This window comes from Salmo salar, chromosome ssa09 (assembly GCF_905237065.1).
Source record: "Salmo salar chromosome ssa09, Ssal_v3.1, whole genome shotgun sequence".
Lineage (NCBI taxonomy): Eukaryota > Metazoa > Chordata > Actinopteri > Salmoniformes > Salmonidae > Salmo > Salmo salar.
Genome location: NC_059450.1, coordinates 89,254,186 through 89,267,470, shown reverse-complemented (window position 1 = coordinate 89,267,470; position 13,285 = coordinate 89,254,186). Strand labels below are relative to the sequence as shown.

At 45.7% G+C, this 13,285-nt stretch overlaps 1 protein-coding gene across 1 annotated transcript in view; it reads right to left on the bottom strand.

Moving 5' to 3' along the window:
• LOC106612138 (NEDD4-binding protein 3-A) overlaps nt 1–9,358 on the bottom strand; it is a 78,383-nt gene extending 69,025 nt beyond the window's left edge. Inside the window, exon 1 of the mRNA XM_014213044.2 lies at nt 9,150–9,358. The gene's annotated coding sequence lies outside the window, so the exon portion shown is untranslated. The remainder of the gene's footprint in view (nt 1–9,149) is intronic.
• Between the last annotated feature and the right edge of the window lie 3,927 nt (nt 9,359–13,285).

Genomic DNA, 13,285 nt, shown 5'->3' with positions numbered 1-13,285 from the left:
ATAAACATACTTTGGTGCGAAAAGTGCAAATAAATCCCAGAACAACAGCAAAGGACCTTGTGAAGATGCTGGAAGAAACAGGTACAAAATTATCTATATCTACAGTAAAATGAGTCCTATATCGACATAACCTGAAAGGCCACTCAGCAAGGAAGAAGCCATTGCTCCAAATCTGCCATAAAAAAGCCAGACTAGGGTTTGCAACTGTACTTTTTTGAGAAATATCCTCTGGTCTGATGAAACAAAAATAGAACTGTTTGGCCATAATGACCATCGTTATGTTTGGAGGAAAAAGGGGGAGGGTGTAATAAAGTCTGTGTAGCTGGTGTGGAGGAGTGAGGCGCAGGACAGCAGATATGAGTAATAAACGTAATATACTCAAAATACAACAAACACAACGCAATAATGTGAGCCCACAATAACGAACCGTATTACATACAAACAATCACTCACAAACAAACATGGGGGAACAGAGGGTTAAATAATGAACAAGTAATTGGGGGAGTGAAACCAGGTGTGTAAGACAAGGACAAAACAAATGGAAAATGAAAAGTGGATGGCGATGGCTAGAAGGCCGGTGACGTCGACCGCCGAACGCCGCCCGAACAAGGAGAGGGACCGACTTCGGCGGAAGTCGTGACAGAGGCTTGCAAGTCGAAGAACACCATCCCAACCGTAGAAGCACGGGGGTAGCAGCATCATGTTGTGGGGTGCTTTGCTTCAGGAGGGACTGGTACACTTCACAAAATAGATGGCATCATAAGAAACGAAAATTATTTGTATATATTGAAGCAACATCTCAAGACATCAGTCTGGAAGTTAAAGCTTGGTCGCAAATGGGTCTTCCAAATGGACAATGACCCCATGCATACTTCCAAAGTTGTGGCAAAATGGCTTAAGGACAACAAAGTCAAGGTATTGGAGTGGCCATCGCAAAGCCCTGACCTCAATCCCATAGGAAATGTGTGGGCAGAACTGAAAGTGTGCGAGCAAGGAGGCCTACAAACCTGACTCAGTTACAGCAGCTCTGTCAGGAGGAATGGGCCACAATTCACCCAACTTATTGTGGGAAGCTTGTGGAAGGCTACCCAAAACGTTTGACCCAAGTTAAACAATTTAAAGGCAATCCTACCAAATACTAATTGAGTGTACGTAAACTTCTGACCCACTGGGAATGTGATGAAAGAAATAAAAGCTGAAATAAATCTTTCTCTCTACTATTATCCTGACATTTCACATTCTTAAAATAAAGTGGTGATCCTAACTGACCTAAGACAGGGAATTTTTACTAGGACTAAATGTCAGGAATTGTGAAAAACTGAATTTAAACGTATTTGGCTAAGGTGTATGTAAACTTCTGACTTCAACTGTATATAAAGAAACAATAATACTCAGGCATTTACAGAGGGATGATGAGTCCTGGCCTTTTGTACTACAATACAACAGTACTTTAGACTAAATGATCTGGATAATAGCAGCGTACTTCAAGCAGCCTGGGTTTATCTAACACACACACACAGGATGGGTGCTCACTATTCTTCTCAGGGGAAGATAAACAACCTAACAGAAACCAACGTGATGAGAAAAAAACAGCAAGACCTTGCCTAAACTAGACATATTATAATACTGTATCTTGTGAAGGACAAAACTGGTAGCCTGCCCTACACTGTGCCTAAGGCTACAATTAGCAGTCATAGACCTACTACTACACTGTGTCTAAGGCTACAATTAGCAGTCATAGACCTACTATTACACTGTATCTAAGGCTACAATTAGCAGTCATAGAACTACTACTAAACTGTGTCTAAGGCTACAATTAGCAGTCATAGACCTACTATTACACTGTATCTAAGGCTACATTTAGCAGTCATAGACCTACTATTACACTGTATCTAAGCCTACATTTAGCAGTCATAGACCTACTATTACACTGTATCTAAGCCTACATTTAGCAGTCATAGACCTACTATTACACTGTATCTAAGCCTACATTTAGCAGTCATAGATCGATTACTGTTGAGCTGACTATACATGACCATAGACATGCCTACTCTATCTTATGAGGGACAAAACTGGTATATTTAGTAGGCAGCTTACTATAAGTGAGCACAGGACAACAACAGACCCCAGAGCGACTAGCCAGACTGAGAGACTGACTGAGTGAAAGACTATTTCAGTCCATCCTGTGTGTTGGTGCCATTTAAAGACAAAGACCACAGTATGGGGTCCCGGTCCGCCCCTCCCTCCCACACCCTGCGACCTTTAATCCTGTAAAGTTCAGGGGTCGCTGCCTGTTCCATAAGGATAAAACTATTGTCCCACTGCATCTTTGTCACATGTTCAGACAAACATACTGGAGTGGACACTTGGAACAGAGTCTGGGTAACTGGGTCGAGACAGAGAGAGAGTGCAATGCCATGCAAGTCTATTTTACTTCAAAACTAAATGGAAAAAAATATAGCTGCAAGCAGCCATGCCAGGGTTCAAGGTTTGGCTCAATAGTACCACCCTCAGGACACATTGGACACATCGCCCTAGGAAGAGCTACTTCTGTACTCCTTACCATGCTTGCCAAATATCAGAACTCGACATCAAACAGATCATGCAATATGCTTTTGATGTATTTTGGACCATTATCAATGATGTTGACTACTTTAAAGACTTCTTCTCCAGAACCGCTGGACCGATTGGCACCACATTTGGTATATAGCATCTATGTACCCATGTCTTTAAACACAATATTTTCCAGGACTCTAGCTCAAACAATATGGGCGCTATGAGCCAATGAGCTTGTATGAATGTTTTTTCCTGTTCAACAGCGTCACCATGCAGCTAAACTGAATCAAACTTTACAAGTTAGCTAGATTTATATCCCTGAGCATGTGTGCCAAATTTCATCACTCTGAGTCAAACAGATCAAGCGATATAAACATGTGCCTGTTATAGCACCACTGTGTGGTCGATCTGAATGTGATTGCATATGTTGAGTCTTGACAGTGTTTGGAACATGTGCACCAAGTTTTATTACAATACAAATATCTGTGTCGGATTTATATGCATTTACGTGTCAGACCACACCCACGTGAATGTTTATTGGTCAGTAGCGACCATGTTGTTTGACATATTAACCTGGAAAATATTGTGTTGTGAAACCTTTGCGTTTTAAGTGTTCTTCACAAAATTCAAAATGGCAGAAAATCTATCATTGCGGACATCATAGGCTCTTATGCAAATGTGTTCCTTGTGAGGAAAGGGACCTATGAACTGAATTTCACAACTCTACGTTACACGGGGTGAGGAGCGTGTGGCCCTTGGCCCTTTACCATCATGCCAGGTTGCACCCTCCTAGGCCTTACTATCTCATGGGAATGTGCATCTTTTAACAACATTTTGGCAGAACTGGAATAATAATAATCAACGCCAACAAATACAATAGGGTTTCACCCAGCCTTGTTGCTTGAACCCCTAATTATAACGACCTAATATTACTAACCTAATAAAACAGTTTTTAGGTAGGGGTTTAACAGGTATTCAAACAACAACAGGTGCATTGTGCAGCTGCAACTGAGCATCACAGCAATGATTGACAATAAGTAATACATTGTTATCGATTATTGCATTGTTGGGTTTTGAGTTTGCAAGAAAGCCATTTCACTGTACTTGTGCATGTGACATTAAAACTTGAAAACTGAGTGTGTCTGTGCCCTGTATCAGAGTCAAACGAGACAGAGAAAACAACTCAACTCAAGCTTGTTTTCCAAGTCACTTCCAAGAAGTAGTACATTCAGTATCAACACCAATAGGCAGGTCTTTAATCACAGCGACAGACGGGTCTCTCAGAGGGATAAAGGCAGGGCGTCAGAGGACACAGCACAAGAGAATGACGTTCTAGTGAGAGCTGTTTCATCTCCTCACAGAGTCACCGAGCAGCATAATACTTTCCCTGGACCTGCTACACAGACACACACACACACACACACACATTCTTACTGTACTTCCTGTCTATGGAATACTAATGGCCAGGGAGAGAGAGAAAGGGGGGGCGAGAGAGAGACAAAGAGAGAGAGAGAGAGAGACAAAGAGAGAGAGAGAGAGAGAGAGAGAGAGAGAGAGAGCAGACTCGTACATTTCCTCAGAGAAAACAATGTACTGAGCAAATGTCAAATTGGCTTTTAACAAATTACCATACGACAGACCACATACCACATATTCACTCTGCATACCCTAATTGTCAAACAAACAAACCAAAACAAAGGCAAACTCTTCTCATGCTTTGTTGATTTAAAAAAACATTTGACTCAATTTGGCACAAGGGTCTGCTATACAAATTGATGGAAAGTGGTGTTGGGGGAAAAACATACAACATTATGAAATCCATGTACACAAACAACAAGTGTGTGGTTAAAATTGGCATAAAACACACACATTTCTTTCCACAGGGCCAGGGGGTGAGACAGGGATGCAGCTTAAGCCCCACTCTCTTCAACATATATATCAACAAATTGGCGAAGGCACTAGAACAGTCTGCAGCACCCGGCCTCAACCTACAAGAATCTGAAATCAAATGTCTACTATTTGCTGATGATCTGGTGCTTCTGTCACCAACCAAGGAGGGCCTACAGCAGCACCTAGATCTTCTGCACAGGTTCAGTCAGACCTGGGCCCTGACAGTAAATCTCAGTAAGACAAAGATAATGGTGTTCCAAAAAAGGTCCAGTTCCCAGGACCACGAATACAAATTCCATCTAGACACCGTTGTCCTAGAGCACACAAAAAACGATACATACATCGGCCTAAACATCAATGCCACAGGTAACTTCCACAAGGCTGTGAACTATCTGAGAGGCAAGAAGGGCCTTCTATGCCATCAAAAGGAACATAACATTTGACATACCAATTAGGACCTGGCTAAAAATACTTGAATAGAACCCATTGCCCTTTATGGTTGTGAGGTCTGGGGTCCGCTCACCAACCAAGAATTCACAAAATGTGACAAATACCAAATTGAGAATCTGCATCCAGAATTCTGCAAAAATATCCTGTGTACAATGTAAAACACCAAATAATGCATGCAAAGCGGAATTAGACCGATACCCACTAATGATCAAAATCGTGAAAAGAGCCGTTAAATTCTACAACCACCTAAAAGGAAACAATTCCCAAACCTTCCATAACAAAGCCATCACCTACAGAGAGGTGAACCTGGAGAAGAGTCTCCTAAGCAAGCTGGTCCTGGGGCTCTGTTCACAAACACAAACAGACCCCACTGAGCCCCAGGACAGCAACACAATTAGACCAAACCAAATCATGAGAAAACAAAAAGATAATTACTTGACATATTGGAAAGAATTAACAAAAAACAGAGCAAACTAGAATGCTATTTGGCCCTAAACAGAGAGTACACAGTGGCAGAATACCTGACCACTTTGAATGACCCAAAATTAAGGAAAAGTTTGATTATGTACAGACTCAGTGAGCATAGCCGTGCTATTGAGAAAAGTCGCCGTAGGCAGACCTGGCTCTCAAGAGAAGACAGGCTATGTGCACACTGCCCACAAAATGAGGTGGAAACTGAGCTGCACTTCCTAACCTCCTGCCAAATGTGCGACCATATTAGAGACACATATTTCACTCAGATTACACAGACCCACAAAAATTCGAAAACAAATCCAATTTTGATAAACTCCCATATCTATTGGGTGAAATACCACGTTTCCAATGCCAAAAAAGCCCTTAAATTGAAATAGACTTGACAGAGAGAGAGAGAGAGAGAGAGAGAGAGAGAGAGAGAGAGAGAGACAAAATGAGAGAGACAGAGAGAGATATGATATAATATGGCATTTGTAATGTCTTTATTATTTTTGAACTTCTGTGAGTGTAATGTTTACTGTTCATTTTTATTGTTTATTTCACTTTTGTATATTATCTACCTTTTTGCTTTGGCAATGTTAACATATGTTTCCCATACCAATAAAGCCCCTTGAATTTAATTTAATTTAATTACGAGGGAGAGACAGAGAGAGAGAAATAGAGAGAGAGACACAGAGAGACAGAGAGAGAGACAAAGAGAGAGAGAGAGAGAAATAAAGAGAGAGACAGAGAGAGAGACAGAGAGAGAGAGAGACAGAGAGAGAGACAGAGAGAGAGACAGAGAGACAGAGAGAGAAATAGAGAGAGACAGAGAGAGAGAGAGCGAGAGAGAGAGAGAGAGACAGAGAGAGAGAGACAGAGAGAGAGAGACAGAGAGAGACAGAGAGAGAGAAATAGAGAGAAATAGAGAGAGAGAGACAGAGAGAGAGAGAGAGGCAGAGATACAGAGAGAGAGACAGAGAGAGAGAAATAGAGAGAGAGAGACAGAGAGAGAGACAGAGAGAGAGACAGAGAGAGAGACAGAGAGACAGAGAGAGAGAGAGAGAGAGAGAGAGAGAGAGGGGGTGGTCTCTCCTCGCTGTCTGAGGGACAGGGAGATATCAGCCATGGTCCCTCCTAGCTGTCTGAGGGACAGGGAGATATCAGCCCTGGTCTCTCCTCGCTGTCTGAGGGACAGGGAGATATCAGCCCTGGTCTCTCCTCGCTGTCTGAGGGACAGGGAGATATCAGCCCTGGTCTCTCCTCGCTGTCTGAGGGACAGGGAGATATCAGCCCTGGTCTCTCCTCGCTGTCTGAGGGACAGGGAGATATCAGCCCTGGTCTCTCCTCGCTGTCTGAGGGACAGGGAGTATTCAGCCCTGGTCTCTCCTCGCTGTCTGAGGGACAGGGAGATATCAGCCCTGGTCTCTCCTCGCTGTCTGAGGGACAGGGAGATTTCAGCCCTGGTCTCTCCTCGCTGTCTGAGGGACAGGGAGTATTCAGCCCTGGTCTCTCCTCGCTGTCTGAGGGACAGGGAGATATCAGCCCTGGTCTCTCCTCGCTGTCTGAGGGACAGGGAGATATCAGCCCTGGTCTCAACTAGCTGTCTCTCCTGAAATCTTCCCTCCCCGATAGCACTCTCTCAGGGGAAGCATTTCTGGAGGGTGACGAGTCCAACCAGAGACAGCACGTAGTTTGTCACTCCTCACCTGACAGTGTGTGTGTGTGTGTGTGTGTGTGTGTGTGTGTGTGTGTGTGTGTGTGTGTGTGTGTGTGTGTGTGTGTGTGTGTGTGTGTGTGTGTGTGTGTGTGTGTGTGTGTGTGTTTTCCATCAATCAGTAGTGCTCTCTCAGCCCTCTACTCCCAAAGCTCATTACCTCACCGTGACCAGGCTTGTTGTCAGTGAGAACCCTTTTATCTTCACCCCTTCAGCTAGCTATCTATCCAGCCAGGCCACATGTTAATATATTCAAGTTCTGTCAAATACATAGGAATGGGAGTTATCAATACAAAACATACCTGTTGTGTGCGTTTGAGGATGAGAGAGAGAGACAGAGAGAGAGAGAGAGAGAGAGAGAGAGAGAGAGAGAGAGTATTGTGTGAGTGCAGTGTACACATTCTGCTTACACAGTTTGAAAAAGCCCTACTCAGACCTGAACTGGTCCTTCAGCCTCACACACACACCCACTCTGACCCACTCCCACAATGCACCATGATTCCATAGGTCAAGGGGTCACAAGTGGCCTCTAGTCTCCACGACAACATCGTAGCAGTGGGGGGAAGACTGTGACAAACACACTCTCTCTCTCTCCCACCAACCCACACATCCACATACACAGTCACACACACACACACACACACACACACACACACACACACACACACACACACACACACACACACACACACACACACACACACACACACACACACACACACACACACACACACACACACACACACACACTTTGTCCCCAGTCTCCTGGACATCAAAAGTGAGTCTGGAGTGGACTCATCAATGTCTGACTCTGAACACTGCAGACTGCAGGGGCACCACAGACCACCTACAGCTGCCAGAGGAGATGGACGGAGCAACAAACACTAAGGCTGCCAGAGGAGATGGATGGAGCAACAAACACTAAGGCTGCCAGAGGAGATGGATGGAGCAACAAACACTAAGGCTGCCAGAGGAGATGGATGGAGCAACAAACACTAAGGCTGCCAGAGGAGATGGATGGAGCAACAAACACTAAGGCTGACAGAGGAGATGGATGGAGCAACAAACAATAAGGCTGACAGAGGAGATGGATGGAGCAACAAACACTAAGGCTGCCAGAGGAGATAGATGGAGCAACAAACACTAAGGCTGCCAGAGGAGATGGATGGAGCAACAAACACTAAGGCTGCCAGAGGAGATGGATGGAGCAACAAACACTAAGGCTGCCAGAGGAGATGGATGGAGCAACAAACAATAAGGCTGACAGAGGAGATGGATGGAGCAACAAACACTAAGGCTGACAGAGGAGATGGATGGAGCAACAAACACTAAGGCTGACAGAGGAGATGGATGCAGCAACAAACACTAAGGCTGACAGACACACACTTTACCTGAGAGGAGTTGTGTTGTTGTAGAGGTCAGGCTCAAATAAACTGCTTTTTGGACCATCAATAATAAATGAAATGGAACCTGTCTGGCAGAAATGCAACGTGTCTGCTTTTCTAGCATTATACGTGGACCATTAAAATTACAACGTATAAATTGCAATTTTCCAGGTGCCAATAATGTCAACAGTGCTTTAAGCGATCCGAGTCCACACAGCTGGAGAGACGTGGGCTGCACATCGCTTCCTTCAGCTATTTGGGCAACAAAATCGGTCGGAATCCTGTAAAATTGGCAGGATGACTGAGTAGGCTACAATTTAAGTAGGTGGTCCGCCGCATTCAAGGCCGCGGGAGGGAGTTTAACATTTGAGTTAAACAAAGAGAAGAGAGTAATCATGTAACTAACTGCTTATAAACTGCTGTGATTTGGCGATTAGCGTCGGTATGCGGTGTATTTCCTATTTTCTTGGCTAGGCCCCGTGTATGTTCGCCAGGGACGTCGGTATGCAGGTAAAGTATCTGTAAAAACTCCTGAATAGCATTTCATTTAGCCGGTGATCTAACCTGTGTAAAAAAAAACTCAGTTTGCAGAAGAACGTGAGTCAAAATTCGGAAACATTTTTGTGGTTGTAGCGTGCATTACAGTACAGCTGCTGCAGCAGCAAGTGCAAGACAATAAAACATAAATTGGTGCTTACCATATTTTGTATGCAGATTCTTTCTCAGGCAATAGATGTTTCGTTTGGTAGGCAATCAACTGAATATCTATAAAATCCGTTGTATAGAGTTGGCATCTCTAGGGACTTTGCAGAGAAGACAGATTTTCGCTATGGCCACTGCAGAATGAACCACTGCCGCCAGCTCGCTCTCTTTCCCTCTCTGTGATTTGAACTGTGTTGCGCAGAGAAAGTGGTTAGTTGAAAAAGGGGGAGGCATGGGGAGGAGGGAGAGAATTGAACCCGGCCTGTCCTGTGCCGGCACTTGGAGTGTAGGAACACTGGCGCAACTTAGTGGTACAATCATGAATTGACAGGCATTTGAGAGAGGCTCATCTCAACATACAATAACTGAATCAGCTTTATTCGCCAAGTACATTATTAACGTACCAGGAATTTGACCAGGTGAAATAGTGCTGCCACAATAAACATAATATATAGACAGAATATATAGACGAAGAATTTACACCGAGTACATTTACATGTACCAGGAATGAGAAGAAAAAAAATCCTCAGGTGTCAAATGAAAATGGTAGTTTATGTAATGAGGTTCACTGACCACAAGATGACACTGTTGCAGTAGACAAACACTCGGGTCATGGTAGTCTTACATAGCCATACCTCCAAAATCACGTTTTTGTCACCCTTCCTGGTTCTCGACGAGACTTGCTAGGTTCATGGCCACGCACCACTAGGGTTGGTGTGTGGCCACAATACAAAACTCATGGAGTCCTATAATTCACAATTATATATGCTTTCTATGTAGTTCTCCCCACCCATGGTGGTCCTCACTGACACATATACATATGTTCACACACATACACACACACACCAGAGGCTGCTGTTGGGAGGAGCTATAAGAGGTCAGGCTCATTGTAATGTCTGGAATAAATGGAACAAAGTCAAACATGTGGTTTCCATATGCGAGCTCACAGAACAGGGCTCCGGGCAGCCGAGCGGAAATGGAGGAAAACTCGCCTCCCTGCGGACCTGGCATCCTTTCACTCCCTCCTCTCTACATTTTCCTCTTCTGTCTCTGCTGCTAAAGCCACTTTCTACCACTCTAAACTCCAAGCATCTGCCTCTAACCCTAGGAAGCTCTTTGCTACCTTCTCCTCCCTCCTGAATCCTCCTCCCCCTCCCCCCCCCCTCCTCCCTCTCTGCGGATGACTTCGTCAACCATTTTGAAAAGAAGGTTGACGACATCCGATCCTCGTTGCTAAGTCAAACGACACTGCTGGTCCTGCTCACACTGCCCTACCCTGTGCTTTGACCTCTTTCTCCCCTCTCTCTCCAGATGAAATCTCGCGTCTTGTGACGGCCGGCCGCCCAACAACCTGCCCACTTGACCCTATCCCCTCCTCTCTTCTCCAGACCATTTCCGGAGACCTTCTCCCCTACCTCACCTCGCTCATCAACGCATCCTTGACCGCTGGCTACGTCCCTTCCGTCTTCAAGAGAGCGAGAGTTGCACCCCTTCTGAAAAAAACCTACACTCGATCCCTCCGATGTCAACAACTACAGACCAGTATCCCTTCTTTCCTTTCTCTCCAAAACTCTTGAACGCGCCGTCCTTGGCCAGCTCTCTTGCTATCTCTCTCAGAATGACCTTCTTGATCCTAATCAGTCAGGTTTCAAGACTGGGCATTCAACTGAGACTGCTCTTCTCTGTGTCACGGAGGCTCTCCGCACTGCTAAAGCTAACTCTCTCTCCTCTGCTCTCATCCTTCTAGACCTATCTGCTGCCTTTGATACCGTGAACCATCAGATCCTCCTCTCCACCCTCTCCGAGCTGGGCATCTCCGGCGCCGCCCACGCTTGGATTGCGTCCTACCTGACAGGTCGCTCCTACCAGGTGGCGTGGCGAGAATCTGTCTCCGCACCACGTGCTCTCACCACTGGTGTCCCCCAGGGCTCTGTTCTTGGCCCACTCCTATTCTCGCTATACACCAAGTCACTTGGCTCTGTCATATCCTCACATGGTCTCTCATATCATTGCTATGCAGATGACACACAATTAATCTTCTCCTTTCCCCCTTCTGACAACCAGGTGGCGAATCGCATCTCTGCATGTCTGGCAGACATATCAGTGTGGATGACGGATCACCACCTCAAGCTGAACCTCGGCAAGACGGAGCTGCTCTTCCTCCCGGGGAAGGACTGCCCGTTCCATGATCTCGCCATCACGGTTGACAACTCCCTTGTGTCCTCCTCCCAGAGTGCTAAGAGCCTTGGCGTGACCCTGGACAACACCCTGTCATTCTCCACCAACATCAAGGCGGTGACCCGATCCTGTAGGTTCATGCTCTACAACATTCGCAGAGTACGACCCTGCCTCACACAGGAAGCGGCGCAGGTCCTAATCCAGGCACTTGTCATCTCCTGTCTGGATTATTGCAACTCGCTGTTGGCTGGGCTCCCTGCCTGTGCCATTAAACCCCTACAACTCATCCAGAACGCCGCAGCCCGTCTGGTGTTCAACCTTCCCAAGTTCTCTCACGTCACCCCGCTCCTCCGCTCTCTCCACTGGCTTCCAGTCGAAGCTCGCATCCGCTACAAGACCATGGTGCTTGCCTACGGAGCTGTGAGGGGAACGGCACCTCCGTACCTTCAGGCTCTGATCAGGCCCTACACCCAAACAAGGGCACTCCGTTCATCCTCCTCTGGCCTGCTCGCCTCCCTACCTCTGAGGAAGCACAGTTCCCGCTCAGCCCAGTCAAAACTGTTCGCTGCTCTGGCACCCCAATGGTGGAACAAGCTCCCTCACGACGCCAGGACAGCGGAGTCAATCACCACCTTCCGGAGACACCTGAAACCCCACCTCTTCAAGGAATACCTGGGATAGGATAAAGTAATCCTTCTAACCCCCCCCTTAAAAGATTTAGATGCACTATTGTAAAGTGGTTGTTCCACTGGATATTATAAGGTGAATGCACCAATTTGTAAGTCGCTCTGGATAAGAGCGTCTGCTAAATGACTTAAATGTAAATGTAAATGTTTTAGGATGCCGTTCCATAGAAGTCTTAACAATGAGCTCCTCCTCCTATAGCTCTTCCCACCAGCCTCCTCAGACTCACACACAGTTTGTATCAATGTAGCTGTGTGTTTCAGGATGGAGCGTTTCGGGTGAGGGACAGAAGGGGTCTTCTGGGCAGCCCTACACGCTCATGGTGCTGAACCAAGGCAAGGTCTACAACATCCAGATACGTCACCAAGGCAACACATACCACCTGGGCACCGGCCTCATGGGTAGCGAGGTAAACAAACCGCCTCCTCTCTCTGCTCTGTCAAGGAGTTCACTCATAAACTAGAATCCTATGCTTATTTTTGAAAATATATTTAAGGTATTTCATGATGTTTTTAAACAGATGATGAGAGAATGGCAGTGGAAAAAGATAAAGTTTGTCTCCAATCAAGTGGGATTTGAACCTATGTTACTGAACAGATAGCCTCAGGCGGGATTTGAACCTATGTTATTGAACAGATAGCCTCAGGTGGGATTTAAACCTATGTTATTGAACAGATAGCCTCAGGCGGGATTTGAACCTATGTTATTGAACAGATAGCCTCAGGCGGGATTTAAACCTATGTTATTGAACAGATAGCCTCAGGTGGGATTTGAACCTATGTTATTGAACAGATAGCCTCAGGTGGGATTTGAATCTATGCCATATTCAACCAATCCCTATCCCAATCTGTTGTCCCCACATGCTTCAAGATGGCCACCATTGTTCCTGTTCCTAAGAAAGCAAAGATAACTGAACTAAATGACTATCGCCCCATTGTCACTTCTGTCATTATGAAGTGCTTTGAGAGACTAGTCAAGGATCATATCACCTCCACCCTACCTGATACCCTAGACCCACTCCAATTTGCTTACCACCCCAATAGGTCCACTGACGATGCAATCGCCATCACACTGCACACTGCCCTATCCCATCTGGACAAGCGGAATACCTATGTAAGAATACTGTTCATTGACTACAGCTCAGCATTTAACACCATAGTATCCTCCAAACTCGTCATTAAGCTTGAGACCCTGAGTCTCGACCCCGCCCTGTGCAACTAGGTCCTGGACTTTCTGACGGGCCACCCCCAGGTGGTGAAGGTAGGAAACA